Source organism: Puma concolor, chromosome D4 (genome assembly GCF_028749965.1).
Source record: "Puma concolor isolate L17-30 chromosome D4, mPumCon1.1.hap2, whole genome shotgun sequence".
Lineage (NCBI taxonomy): Eukaryota > Metazoa > Chordata > Mammalia > Carnivora > Felidae > Puma > Puma concolor.
This window is the reverse complement of record NC_141679.1, coordinates 46,261,124-46,274,353: the sequence shown is the minus strand read 5'-3', so window position 1 is coordinate 46,274,353 and position 13,230 is coordinate 46,261,124.

The following is a 13,230-nucleotide window of genomic DNA, read 5'->3' as shown; positions in this document are numbered from 1 at the left end:
GGACGGCTGGGGGACCTCGGGGCCCAGGTTCTCTGAGGACCAACTCGAAGCATGGCTCTTAAATAGGGAATGCAGACATTTTCATTGAACATTTCCCTCCACTTTTACTTCCCTTTTTTGTTTTCATTTATGCATTCGCCATGTTGTCTAAGAAGATGTCATCATTCTAAGTGAATAATTGTATGACGGAAGTTTATTTTCCCAGGAGACTTCCCATGTGTCCATCCCAATGGATACTTATCAATCAAATGGGAATCACTCACTTTGATTGTTTTAACTGTCTAGGAACAAAATTTTAGCTCCTTTTTTTTCCTTACTCTCTACACAGGAAGGCTAGCTCCTTCAGTCCTTAGGGTTTCTATATTTGTTTAGGGATTCACCAGACCATCTTTGGCAATTAAGTTCCTTAGAACCAAGGACTACGTTTTATTTCCCGTTTGGATCGCAGCAGAGGTTGATGGTTATTTATTTATTTATTTATTTATTTATTTATTTATTTATTTTTCAACGTTTATTTATTTTTGGGACAGAGAGAGAAAAAGCATGAACGGGGGAGGGGAAGAGAGAGAGGGAGACACAGAATCGGAAACAGGCTCCAGGCTCTGAGCCATCAGCCCAGAGCCCGACGTAGGGCTGGAACTCACCGACCATGAGATCGTGACCTGGCTGAAGTCGGACGCTTAACCAACTGCGCCACCCAGGCACTCCGAGGTTGATGGTTATTAATGAATGAGCTTCTCTGAAGTTTCTCTTCCTTCTGGAACCTCAGTCAGGTTTGAGGCTATGCTCCACTGGGACCACAAAGTCAGGACTAACATATATATTTTCCTCCACAGTTTGTTTGTTTGTTTGTTTTCCCAGGGGCCTATAGTTCTCCTCAGGCTGTCCCAGTACCCCCAGCAGGAAGCCTGGTTCTTTGAAGGTGCTTGTGCTATGATGATTGTAATTCCAAGATGATCTTATTTTCCCAGCAACACTTTACAGACAACGTAGTTATCACTTCTAGCAACAGTTTTCCTCTGGAGGGATTGAGTGACGTCAACCCAACCTGTCCTGCATTCACTCCCTGAGGGCAGGCTCACCTTGTCCTGAGGACATTAGAATTCCCCTGCTGTGGGGGTGCTGGTTTCTCTGTTAGCAAAACAGTTAATGCCCCTAGATCCTTGCCCTTGCCCCTGGAGCGTTTGTGTGAGGGACCCAATTCTCAGGGGCGACCCCTTCCTTTCCTGACCACGTATCAAAAGGTCAACAGCCCTCTCAGAGGCTGAAGGCAAAAGTTTGTTTTGTCTAAGTAAGTAGGGGAGTGACCCAGTTGTAATCATTTTGTAACCCAACTAAGGTGAGTCTGCTCCTTGGTGAGTTCCAGCTAGACTACACCAGGTGGGGATGTCACACACAGGAAACTGTATTTGCATCAAGTAAGGAGAAACACTTCCAAAGCCGTGACTCCCCAGCAGGGGTGAGCGGGTGCTTTTTATTTAAGGTTTATGATGAATGTTTAGGGGAGCTTTGTCATCATGTGTAAAGGGGGGGGTGACTTAGAAAACCTACCTATGCAGGCATCCCGTGTTACATTAATGAAGCTCGTGCTCCTCCTGGGACTGGGACTTTAACATTATAATGAAGCAGAGGTGAAGGTCAGACTAGGGGAAGGGACTACAGGCAAGCTCAGAGAACCAGTATAAACTGGATGGGGTCTTGGACTCCTTATGTCGGGCGAGGAAAACAGGGTCTTGCTTACTTTGGAGACAGCGCTAGGAGTTGTACCCCGGATTTAGGTCTTCTGATACGGTTATTTCCTTATTTCCATGCCGGGTAGAGACTATTTCGCACTCCCCTTGTTCCCTTACAGTGCGTTAACTACTGAGGTTTTCCCATTCCTTTGCCATTCTGACACCTCCCTGGAAGGGTGCTTGGGGAAGTAGAACCAGTGGGGCCGAGTTCACGGAAAATCGGAAAAATCACTGGGGCCTGAAACGATTTCTCTTGTGTCCTGAAAGCTGTATCTTGTCTTTCTTTATCCGGGGCTCCCTTACTCTTTCTGCCAACAATTTCACCTTTTAGTAAGCACATGCTTTGGACGTTGCCACTGCAGCTTTTATGGTTCAGTCTCTTACTGAAATCACCAAAAACGCTCAATGGTGACATCTCCTGGTAGAAGCTAATATTACAGGAAATAGTGAACTTCCGTTGTTCATTCAGTCTGCAGGATTCTATGGCGTTTCCTTTTTGTTCATCTCTCTCATGCTGAGAATGCAGGGGGGCGGGTGAGGGATAGACTAGTAAGTCAGGGAGAAATAGCCTTCTTCTTCTTACCCATTTGTGATTTTTCATGTAAAAATGTTATACGTTTCTTTTCAGGCACTGGCCTATGGGCGAGGTTTGTCTTCCTGCTTCTCCAGTATGTATGTTCTACGTCATCCTGAGGTTAACACAAAGGGAAGTGAAAGCAAGGAAATGGGCTGCACGGTTTTTCTCTCTAATGTTCAAGACTCGAGAGGTTTTTGTTTCTCATTTCAACCTTCCTAGAAAGCAAAACTCGACAGTTGTGCGGGCGTAAAGACAACAAACATAGGTCTGAATGTCATGAAAATGAAAAGGGGAAGTGACCTTTGCGCTGACAGAAAAGCAAAGTGTAAGTCGGGAAAATTCGATGCAAGAGAACTGGGGGCTGGGGGCCATGGCAGAGGGAAGACTGCAGACCAGCACTCAAGGATACAAGGGCCTGAAGGTGGCTGCTTCTGCCAAAGGCTCAAACAAGAACCACTCGTATGCTGTTCTTCCGGGTGAAAGGACCGTACTCAGCTTTGCAAGACCAGCCGCCTGATTTTGCTTTCACTTAATGGGCATGTGAGGAGCTCTAAGGAGAGGAGGAGAGACTCCTCCTCTAAGGAGGAGTCGCCAACCTGCTCCTAAGAAAACTAGCACCCAGAACCCACGTTGTGCTAAGGAGCCCCCTCTGCAGGAACAGTGGTTATTGGCCTTGCTTGAGCATTCTACTTAGTTGATAACTCCACTCTTGGATTCTTTGGGTGTAGATGTGAGGGCAGGGTTCCCTGTATTTAGTGTGTTGCTCTGTGCGACCGGATGCCTGAGGTCCTTGAGCAATGCAGGGTAGGAATCGGCTGGCAGGGAGGGTGGAGGCGTGGCCATGTTCACATTCTGGCTCCTGACGCTGGAAAACCTTGGCCGCTTCCAGCTGCTGCTGCATGGTGATCTCTCACAGCCCATCCGTGAGCACCTGGGCGCCGAGCCCTGCCATCCCCCAGTCCCCTCTCAGGTTGACCAGAAGCCCCTGTGGACGGAAAGTCTGCACCACTGGGGGAACGCATGTAATTAACTAACTTTCGCCTATGGACCTTGTACCTCTCATCTCCATTCATTCACCTCCAAGCCCAGGATAGTGAGCTCTATTCCATTACGGACTTCCAAAATTATGGTGTTTCATGATTATGGCGTTTAATAACTTCAGCATTGCACCCGGTCCACTCTTTTTGTCTGCTAATGTGCCCTGTCTACAGGCTAAGTAAGCATGGCTACCTCCCGGCTCCTAGCCGCCACTCATAGAAGCACCTTTGAAGATCTATCCCTTTCCTCTAGAATAGCTCCTCGGGAGTGTGCAAGGTAGCTGTGGGGCAAGAAAATACCTTATCAAGTCATGAGTCCTTGGCATCTAGCCCAGTGGCTACCATTGGAGGCTCTCAAAACAATATACGTTAAGAGAATAATCGTGCTGATCGTAAAAACAGAAAGAATAATACCAACACATAATATATATCGTTGATTTGAGAGAAGAATATAAAAATGACCAAAAGACACAATGTGAATTACGGTTCAAGGGAGGTTATAAAAGAGTTTTGAAAGTGTTTTTTTAAAAAAAAACAACCACCATTTGATTACAAAAATATTTTCTCTTATTTGCAATATGTAGAATATCAGATTGAGAAACAAACTCCTGGTTATTATTGGAATATTCACTCTCTTACAGTCTTCAACACATCTAATTTTATGAGTTGGCCTATGTTTTCAGCTTGCCATGATTATTTTTCACAGCATTGTGAGATTGAGCACTCTCGGAGCCAAGGTTGCTGGTAGTAACTGAAAGAAACTGGAAGGCAATACCAAGGAGGCGCTAGGTCCCAGGCCAAATCTTTTATAACCTTGGGTGCCAGTTTGAGAGTGTATTCAGTTAGGGAAATCCTTTGTGCTGAAGATGATTATAATTTCTGTGTATTATGCTAATAAAAGTGTTTCTGGGAATTCGTAAAAACTGTTGGGAGATTTCCAGACCTGCAAAAGCTAAGGATATGGTGAGGTCCAAGCCTATCTCTCTAAAGAGGAAAAGGAAACTCATCTAAGATCTGGGGTAAAACGGGAGTAAAGAGAGACTGAATGAGGTGATATGTCCCTCCCACTTTGATGGTCTTTCCTACTTTCCACCTACAACCATTTGTGACCATTCCATAAGTAAATATATGCCTGGAATTTGATGTTGGAGTATGCTTTCTCTGGCTCAGTTGCCTTGGGCAGCAGAGTGCTTTAGATGGATAACTTTTGCCTAGTTTACTCTGCATTTTATTAAATCCTGGGGCTTTGGTCCCACTTCCTCCCATTTTTATTTGTATACAGTTGGGATCCTCTTTGTTGTGTTATTACATTCAGTGCTGTCCAGGTAGACTGATGTTTAAACACACACACACACACACACACACACACACACACACACACACACAAATTATGTAAGGAAACATGACGACCAGCCCACAAAAGAGATTGATTCTTGTTTTTCTGTATTCCCACCATTCTAAACCAATTATTAGAAGGAAGAGACTTCAGGGGGCACCTGAGTGGCTTAGTTGGTTAAGCGTCCGACTTCAGCTCAGGTCATGATCTCTCAGTTCAAGGTTTTGAGCTCCACATCGGGCTCTGTGCTGAGAGCCTGGAGGCTGCTTCAGATTCTATGTTTCCCTCTCTCTCTCTCTGGCCCTCCCCTGCTTGCATTCTATCTCTCAAAAATAAATGTTTTAAAAAAATTAGAATGGAGAGACATCAGGAACGGGAACTCTCAGGAAATATTAGCTCAACAATCTATGAGAACTGGCAGGTCAGAGAGTGAAGTAGAGTGCAGATTTGGGATTTTATCCAAAAGTCACAGACCATACACTTAGGTGTTGTAGAAGATCCAGGGTAAAATCCCAAAGACTTTGATTCAGGGCCATGGAAAAGCTCACTAAGAGAGTTCAGGCAACCCAAAGGGCATAGTCTCTCAACACTGTTCCTCAGCCACCTTCCCATCCCAAGGGTCTCTGGGCAAGCTCTCCCTTGGGTTAGATGCATAGAGAACAATGCTGAGCCTCGGACACACTAATCAGATACTGGATTTGTCCTCAGGAAGCGACACACTATAAGACAGAGCAGATGTATTCTGAACATCTGAGAATCTGTGCCCCTTTCCAGGGGAGGTCACTGTCTGAAATATCAGTAAAGGACCACATGCACGAACACTTCTTTATTTGAATATGACAAATATCAGTAGAAAGTATTTTTATCTACCTTAAAAATGAATAATATGGAAGCAGCAGAGATCTCAATCAAACCAATGTAGAAAGTCACACATTTCATTAATAATGTTTGTTGCCTCTTTAGAATGAGAAGGGCAATGGGGCACCTGGGTGGCTCAGTTGGTTAAGCGTCGGACTCTTGATTTCGGCTCAAGTCATGATTTCATGGCTGTGAGACCGAGCCCTGCGTCAGGCCCCACGTCAGCCCTGTGTGGAGCCTACTTGGGATTCTTCTCTTTCCGTCTCTCTCTGCCCCTCCCCTGCTTGTGCTCTCTCTCTCTCTCTCTCTTAAAATAAAAACATTTAAAAAAATGAGAAGGGAAAACAATAGGTTCTGACCTCTTGTTTTTTGGTCCTCTAGCAGCAAAGCAGAGGCAGGAAGCAAAGAGGAGGGGCTTTAAAGCACACAGCTCTGCCCCTGGAACCTAGGCTCTCCCCAGTTTAATCTTACTTCTCTTTTCCATAAAGTCCCTGGTCCATAAGTGCTAACAATGTCGCCACCCACAGCTGGTCCTTTTTGAAAAGCAGGAATGCTTAGAGGAGAGACTTACAGCAAGACATCAGAACTTGGGGCACTTGGAATCCAGAGGTGCCTCCGCGGGCAAGCTGGGCCCTGCGTCTTACCCACTGGTAGAGTGTGTGAGATGGAGAAGGAGAGCTATTGTTTTGATAGCAAAATTTTGGGGTGACAACTTTGGACAAATGAACTTCCCTAAGTGTCAGACCATTATTTAAGAGATTCCCCGGTCCATAAACCTCACGGGGGTTTTTATGACCTCCTGGGACAATGTGTGTGAAAGCACTTTAAAATGACAAAGCTCTATACGCGTGTGGACCTTATTATTATTGTCATTGAATCGTTGACCCTGAATCCTCATTCCTGGGTATTAATCTTGAGTCTGTTCTCAATGGGACAATCCTGCTTAGCCACCTACATACTCTTTGCTCCTAGTTTCACTTGAGGCACCCAGGTTCCTACCTTCTCAGTTCAGAGAACTCACCCAAAAGGCACGAATGTGGCACTAGACCTACTTTTTCTTCAGAAAAGATGATTCATCTTTTCCATTGTTATGGGCATCCCTCTTGCTAGCTTCTCTGTAGAATTCCAGAGTCCCAGGGCAGCATGGAGTTGGCATGAGATAGAACCATAGGGAACAGAATCTGAGAGGCAGCCTTGGGGTAAGGGATAAAAAGAGTATCATAAAGTCAGGGATGTGAAGGAATGTGACCTCCCAAGGCCTGCCTGGCAGGCTGTCCCCATTCTCCTCCTGGTGTACCTTTCTACCTCTTAGGTTTTATGACACCACCATAAGCTCCCTTACGAGGACTGTCTTCTGTGCCATGGCTCTGAGAAACAGACAAAGTGCGACTTGGCGAATCACTCACAGAATGAAATATCAAGAGGCCCAGGGGAGAAGCTAGACTAGAAAGATCCCGGATGTCTTCCCAGGACACAATGTGGGCCAAAAGATGAGGCAAATCAACAAGACTGTGAGGACCCACAGTATTGTGAGAGCCCACTCTGCACGGCCCCATCCTGGGAAGCCCCATATCCATACACAAGGAGACAAGTGGCTCCCTTACTGTCACTAGCGTTACCAGAATGCCTCACAGAGGCTTTCTTTCCTTCATCCAGGCCATTGACAGAGCCAAGAAGCCCCTGTTGGGCAGTTATGTGGGCATCAGAGGTGGGGCCCACTCCTCAAAGTTCTTGAGTAAAAACCAACCACTTTAATGTGGCGAAGACCCAACCCTGACTTTTTCTTCCCCATCTACCCATGTTTCAAGAGCTTACTCTACAGCCATGCCTGCAATGCCTTCTGGAGAACACCCTCAAGCAGGCCAGGGAGAAGAGGCAACCACAAAAGATTCAGCCCCTGGCCTGCAGAGCTCTGTTGCCCCTCCCTCACCTGTGAACAAGGGAAGGCCCGATGGCCATGAGGGGCCCCTTCCATTATGCTCACAGGCTTGCAGGGCTCCCTCAGACCAAGGAGGATAGCAAACAGGACAAAAACATCATCAACAGCCAAAGAGAGAGAGGACTCTAGGAGATCCTCACCGGGAGAAGATGAAACAGAGGATGCAGGAATGGAGACCATCCACCTCCAGAAGAGGAGACGGGAGATTAGTGGAGGCTCTTAGGCACAAGAAGCCCCAGTTCATGCACAGGGTCCACTAAAGAATAACAGCAAAAAGAGAATGAGGGATTTCTTTGCACTTTCAGATACTTCAAAGAGGGAGGGAACAAAAACATCTCACTTTCATGCTCCCTAGGGAGCCTATGTCCCCATTCTGATGATAGCAACAGCATTCTGGGCCAAGGATGGCAGGTCAATCCTGCAGGCGACCTTGACACCTGACCTAGGCTCTATCTCCGTGTGGGCATGTGGGTGTGTGCAGGGGGGTATTTCCTCTCATCAGCTAGGAAGTCCTCCCCTATCTACTCCCAAGAAAATGTCTCTCAAAGAAATGTTTCCAGGGGTACCTGGGTAGCTCAGCCGGTTAAGCATCTGACTTCGGCTCAGGTCATGATCTCTCGATTTGTGAGTTCGAGCCGTGGGTTGGGCTCTGTGCTGACAGTTCAGAGCCTGGAGCCTGCTTCGGATTCTGTGTCCTCCCTCCCCCCACCCACCTCTGCCCCTCCCATGCTCATGCTCTGTCTCTCTCTGTCTCTCAATAATAAATAAAATTAACAAATTTTTAGAAAGGTTTCCATAAAATTAGAAAAATTTCATTGTTTCTCACACTACCCAGGTGCCTCTGAAACAAAATTTTAATTCAACAATGAATTCTCCCCACTGAGTGGGGACCGTAAGAAAGAGAAGTCATCTCTGTGGAGAATCTACATGGTGCCTGGGTTGATGACATCGGCATAGGGCCAAGGGATCATACAGCCTTCAATGATGAGATAGTTCATGGTGTAGTCACACAGCATCGGCAAAAACATGAGGCAGATGGTGAGGAAAAATTTGGAGGCTGAGTGTGTGTGAAAGATGAAAAGTGAGTGAAGATGGGAAAAAATGTAGCTAGTGGGAAGGAATGAGAATATTTCCATCATTACTTACTGAGACAACTCTCACTCCTCAGCCAAACGCACCCACACACAACTTGACCCAGGTTCCTCCCACGGACACTGCAGAACACATTAGTGCCCTCTCATCACTGGTTTACAGGTGGGTCATGTCTCTGAGCACAAAGACCACATCTGACAAATCCCTTTTTGGGTAAGTGTCATCCTTACCGTCATTGTGTATGACATTGTGCAGGATCTTGTCCTTGGTGCAGAGTTGGCCTCTCAGTGTTGGGCCATCATCCTCTGTGATCTTTGTGTGCTTGGTGGAGCCATGGGATATCTCCCTTGGATATCTCTCAGGCAACATAAGTAAGTCCTGCGGTTCGTGGCAAGAGTAGTTTTTCTGGCCTCACCTTGGATCACTGCTCAGCCCATTGATGTCAACATGGTCAAGTGATCAAAATCATTCTCTGTATTCCTCTACATCCATGTGGTTAGGGTCAACACCGTTAAAGGTCTGAGTGGAGTCACTGCTGAAAAAGAAGAACCATAAAATAGTCACCAAGGAGGAGAGTCATCATAAAATTAAGTAGAAAAAAGAGCCACTGGAGCCACCTGTTGTGCCGTTGCCACCTGGAGGAGACAAGAGGATGGGGTCAATGTAGCTCATCCTGACTTTACTCTACTCCAGTCTCTTGGCTCCCATATCCAGGCCTAGAGAAGCAACCCTTATCTCCTCCAGGCGGGTGCGCACTTACACAGCAATGAAACCCTGGGAAGATTAATGTCTGTTTTTTTGTTACATAATTAATAATACTGAATTTAATTTTAAAAATTTGATTCTCCTAATGTGGATTTCAGACAGGATGAGTAACCACATAGGGAGAAAACCCAGGGCTAGAGAACTCTGGGAGGAGGTGACCCTCAGGAGTGACCCTTCTTATGCTCCCAAGGGCAAACACTAATCCAAGGAGAGGTAGTGGCTTCACGTGCTGAAGGACTGGCTGTGGGTCCCATAACAAGTCATATCTGGCTCCCAGATCTGTACTTTTCTCCAGAAACACACATGGGGTTGGGTAATCAGACAAGCTGTGCACTCAAAAAGGGCTACTAATAGATCTTCCAAAATTGGGTGAGGGTGGGGTGGGGGTGGGGTGGGGGAGGGGACGGATCCCTTGAACTAGCTCTGCTTCTAGCTGTGTTCCCCCTTCTCTTTCCCAAACTCTTGCCCACATTGTCTGTGTGGCAATTTCTCAGTTGCTTTTAAGTTTAAACAGTGTGTCGATGTAAGTGTCATGTAAATGTCTTATACCTGAGAGTCTTTCTCTAACAAAGAGGCCATGAAGTAAAACTTATTGGTTGCAATACATACACTTTGCAAATAAGTACTGCTAACTGTCCACCAAAAAAGGACTCTATTAGTTTATATTCAAGACCGCATCGGGCTGCCTAGGTGGCTCAGTCAGTTGAGTGTCTGACTCAGGTCACAGTCCCCGGGTTGTGGAATCAAGCCCCACTTCAGAGTCTGCTTCAGAATCTTTCTCTCTGTCCCTCTGCCCCTCTCCCTCACTTGTACTCTCTCTCACTCAAAAATAATAAATAAATAAGTAAATAAATAAAATAGCAGTTTTTTTAAGAGTGTATAAATTATTAGGTTCCCACACATTGACAAACACAGGATCTTATATTTTTCTTTCTTTTTTGTTTTTCAGTTTTTGCCAATCTGACAGGTGACAAATAGCATCTGCTAGCAACCATGAGTTGTCCTTTTCCACACGGTTAGTAGTTACGAGCAGTCACAGTGCAGTCAGGAAAACCAAGTTTACTCCAACTTTCCAGTCCATGTTCTGTGATTGGTGTGGAGTAACTTCAAAAGAAAAATCTGCTGGCAAAGCAGAAATATAGCCGAAGGAACTGGAGCCCCAGCATCACAAAGCAGAGCTGAGAAGAACAGATATGGAGCTGACTTCGGCTTTAAAAGCCGCATATTTCCATATTCACTGGCAACCCAGGCCGGGTTTCCTACCCACAGACAATGCATCCATTGCTTTTGTGTTGTCTTTTTCTTCATTATTTAAAGAAATTCATTATTCATTTTTCATAAAAACTCTTTAGACACACACACTGTGTAGCAGACACACACACACACACACACACACACACACACACACACAGTCTGTAAGATCTTCAGTTAGATCCCGGATGTGTGGCTCCACCTTTCTGGCTGCGCATTCCGAGGTTCATTGGTGACATCTCCCCTGCTCCATGCTCTGTCTCTGTTCAAAAATAAATAAGCATTTAAAAAAAAAAAGTACTTGAATTAGGATTTTATTTTTCTCAAAAAAGAAAGTGGATGAGTCTTTGCTTTTTCCCATGATGTTAAAAATAATTTTAATATATTCACTGGAGTTTTCTGATAAATTTCCTACTTTACCACTTCTTTATGATAATTCTCTGAACACTTTGTTCATCCTGAGTTAGATGCTGAAAGTGACCATCCATAGGAAAGGGCAGGAAGGCGCAAAATTCTTGTGAAAAGTTTCCTCTAGACACGTTTTCAGGTTACTTATGTAAATTTTACCTTTAAATCCACCTATATTCCTCTGTCTCCCTCACTTATCAAGACACTTATAGGGATGCCACTCAAATATTTTGCAAATAAAACAGAATAAATGAAATGTCAATATGTAATTCTAAGCCAAACCTTGATACTTGACTACTTGCAATATGTCAAAACATCTCATCTATAGCAAGCATGTTTATTCACCACCATGGATTGAGGTTTGGTTGAGATTTGAGCATGTAGTTTCCAGTTAAACACACTGGAAATAAGGTGTGTTCCCTGTCCTAAAAAAGTATGATACTCTAAAAAAAAATTTTTTTTAATCAGTATGTCGAAGCACTGTGCAGAAACTATTGTTATTGAGCTATATCCTGCAGTCATGAGCCAGGGTGTATTTATGAAAACTGACCCCCCAAATCCTACCAAGTGTTTATACATTTCATTTAATTTATTTCAACTTTTATCATTCTAATGATTCCCGGTGGTCCTGTACTTTTCAAGATCAAAGTCTTGCCCTTTACTCTTATCTCCCCTTAGCCCACACTGGTCATTATACTTGAGGGTCACTGACATGCTTGTGGTTAATTGACGCCTTGGGGCAAAAGCGCTTCTACAGTTCTTACTCCCACCCAGTATTCTGCACAGTGTTAGAGATTTTGTAGGTCCTCAGGGTTGCTAGTAAAAGTGACAACTATAAAAAATTTAAAATAGTTGTGCCAGTAAGAAAGTTCAAAAACTTCTGTCCTGTTCCATTTTTTGCTCATGGGTTACTCTGGTCTTCTCAGGTGACTTATAGATTTGATAACAAGGCATTTTCTTAATCTTTCCCTCAATTTGCAGCATGATTGGGGCAATTATTTTCATTGTCCTGTTGTATAGTTTTTGCAGCTTCAAAACAGGAATAATGAGAATATCATATTCCATTCAAAGTACTGTTCCGTGAAAAGACAACAATTCACAAAGTTACCAAAATTGAATAAATGGCAGAAAGCATCAGGGACGTGTTTTGGTTGTTGTTGTCGTTTTAAATTTACATTCAAGTTAGTTAGCATATGGTGCAAGAATGATTTCAAGAGTAGACTCCAATGATTCATCTCCTATGTATAACACCCAGTGCTCATCCCCAAAACTGTCCATCCCCCCACCAACACCACTCCAGCAGCCTTGTTTTTTCTCTGTATTTAAGAGTCTCTTATGTTTTGTCCCGCTCCCTGTTTTTATATCATTTTTGCTTCCCTTCCCTTATGTTCATCTGTTTTGTCCCTTAAAGTCCTCATATGAGTAAAGTCATGTGATATTTGTCTTTCACTTGGCGTAATACCCTCCAGTTCCATCCACAAAGTTGCAAATGGCCAGATTTCATTCTTTTTGATTGCTGAGTAATATTGCATTGTGTATATATATATATATATACACATATATATATGTGTGTGTGATATATATACACATATATATATGTGTGTATATATTACATATATATATGTGTGTGTGTGTATATATATATACCACATCTTCTTTATCCATTCATCAGTCAATAGACATTTGGGCTCTTTCCATACTTTGGCTACTGTCAATAGCACTGCTATAAACATTGGGGTGCATGTACAACTTTGAAAAAGCACCCCTGGGGCACCTGGGTGGCTCAGTCGGTTAAGCGTCTGACTTCGGCTCAGGTCATGATCTCACGGTTCAGTTCGTGAGCTCGAGCCCTGCATCGGGCTCTGTACTGATAGCTCAGAGCCTGGTGCCTGCTTCCGATTCTGTGTCTCCCTCTCTCTCTGCCCCTCCCTGCTCATGCTCTGTCTCTCTCTCAAAAATAAACATTAAAAAAAAATTTATTAAAAAAAGAAAAAAAAAAAAAAAGAAAAACCACCCCTTTGGATAAATACCTAGTAGTGCAATTGCTGGGTTGTAAGGTAGTTCTATTTTCAATTTTTTGAGGAACCTCCATACTGTTTTCCAGAGTGACTGCACCAGCTTGCATTCCCACCAGCAGTGCAAAAGGGTTCCTCTTTCTTCGCATCTTTACCAACATCTGTTGTTGCCTGAGTTGTTAATGTTGGCCATTCTGACAGGTGTGAGGTGGTATCTCA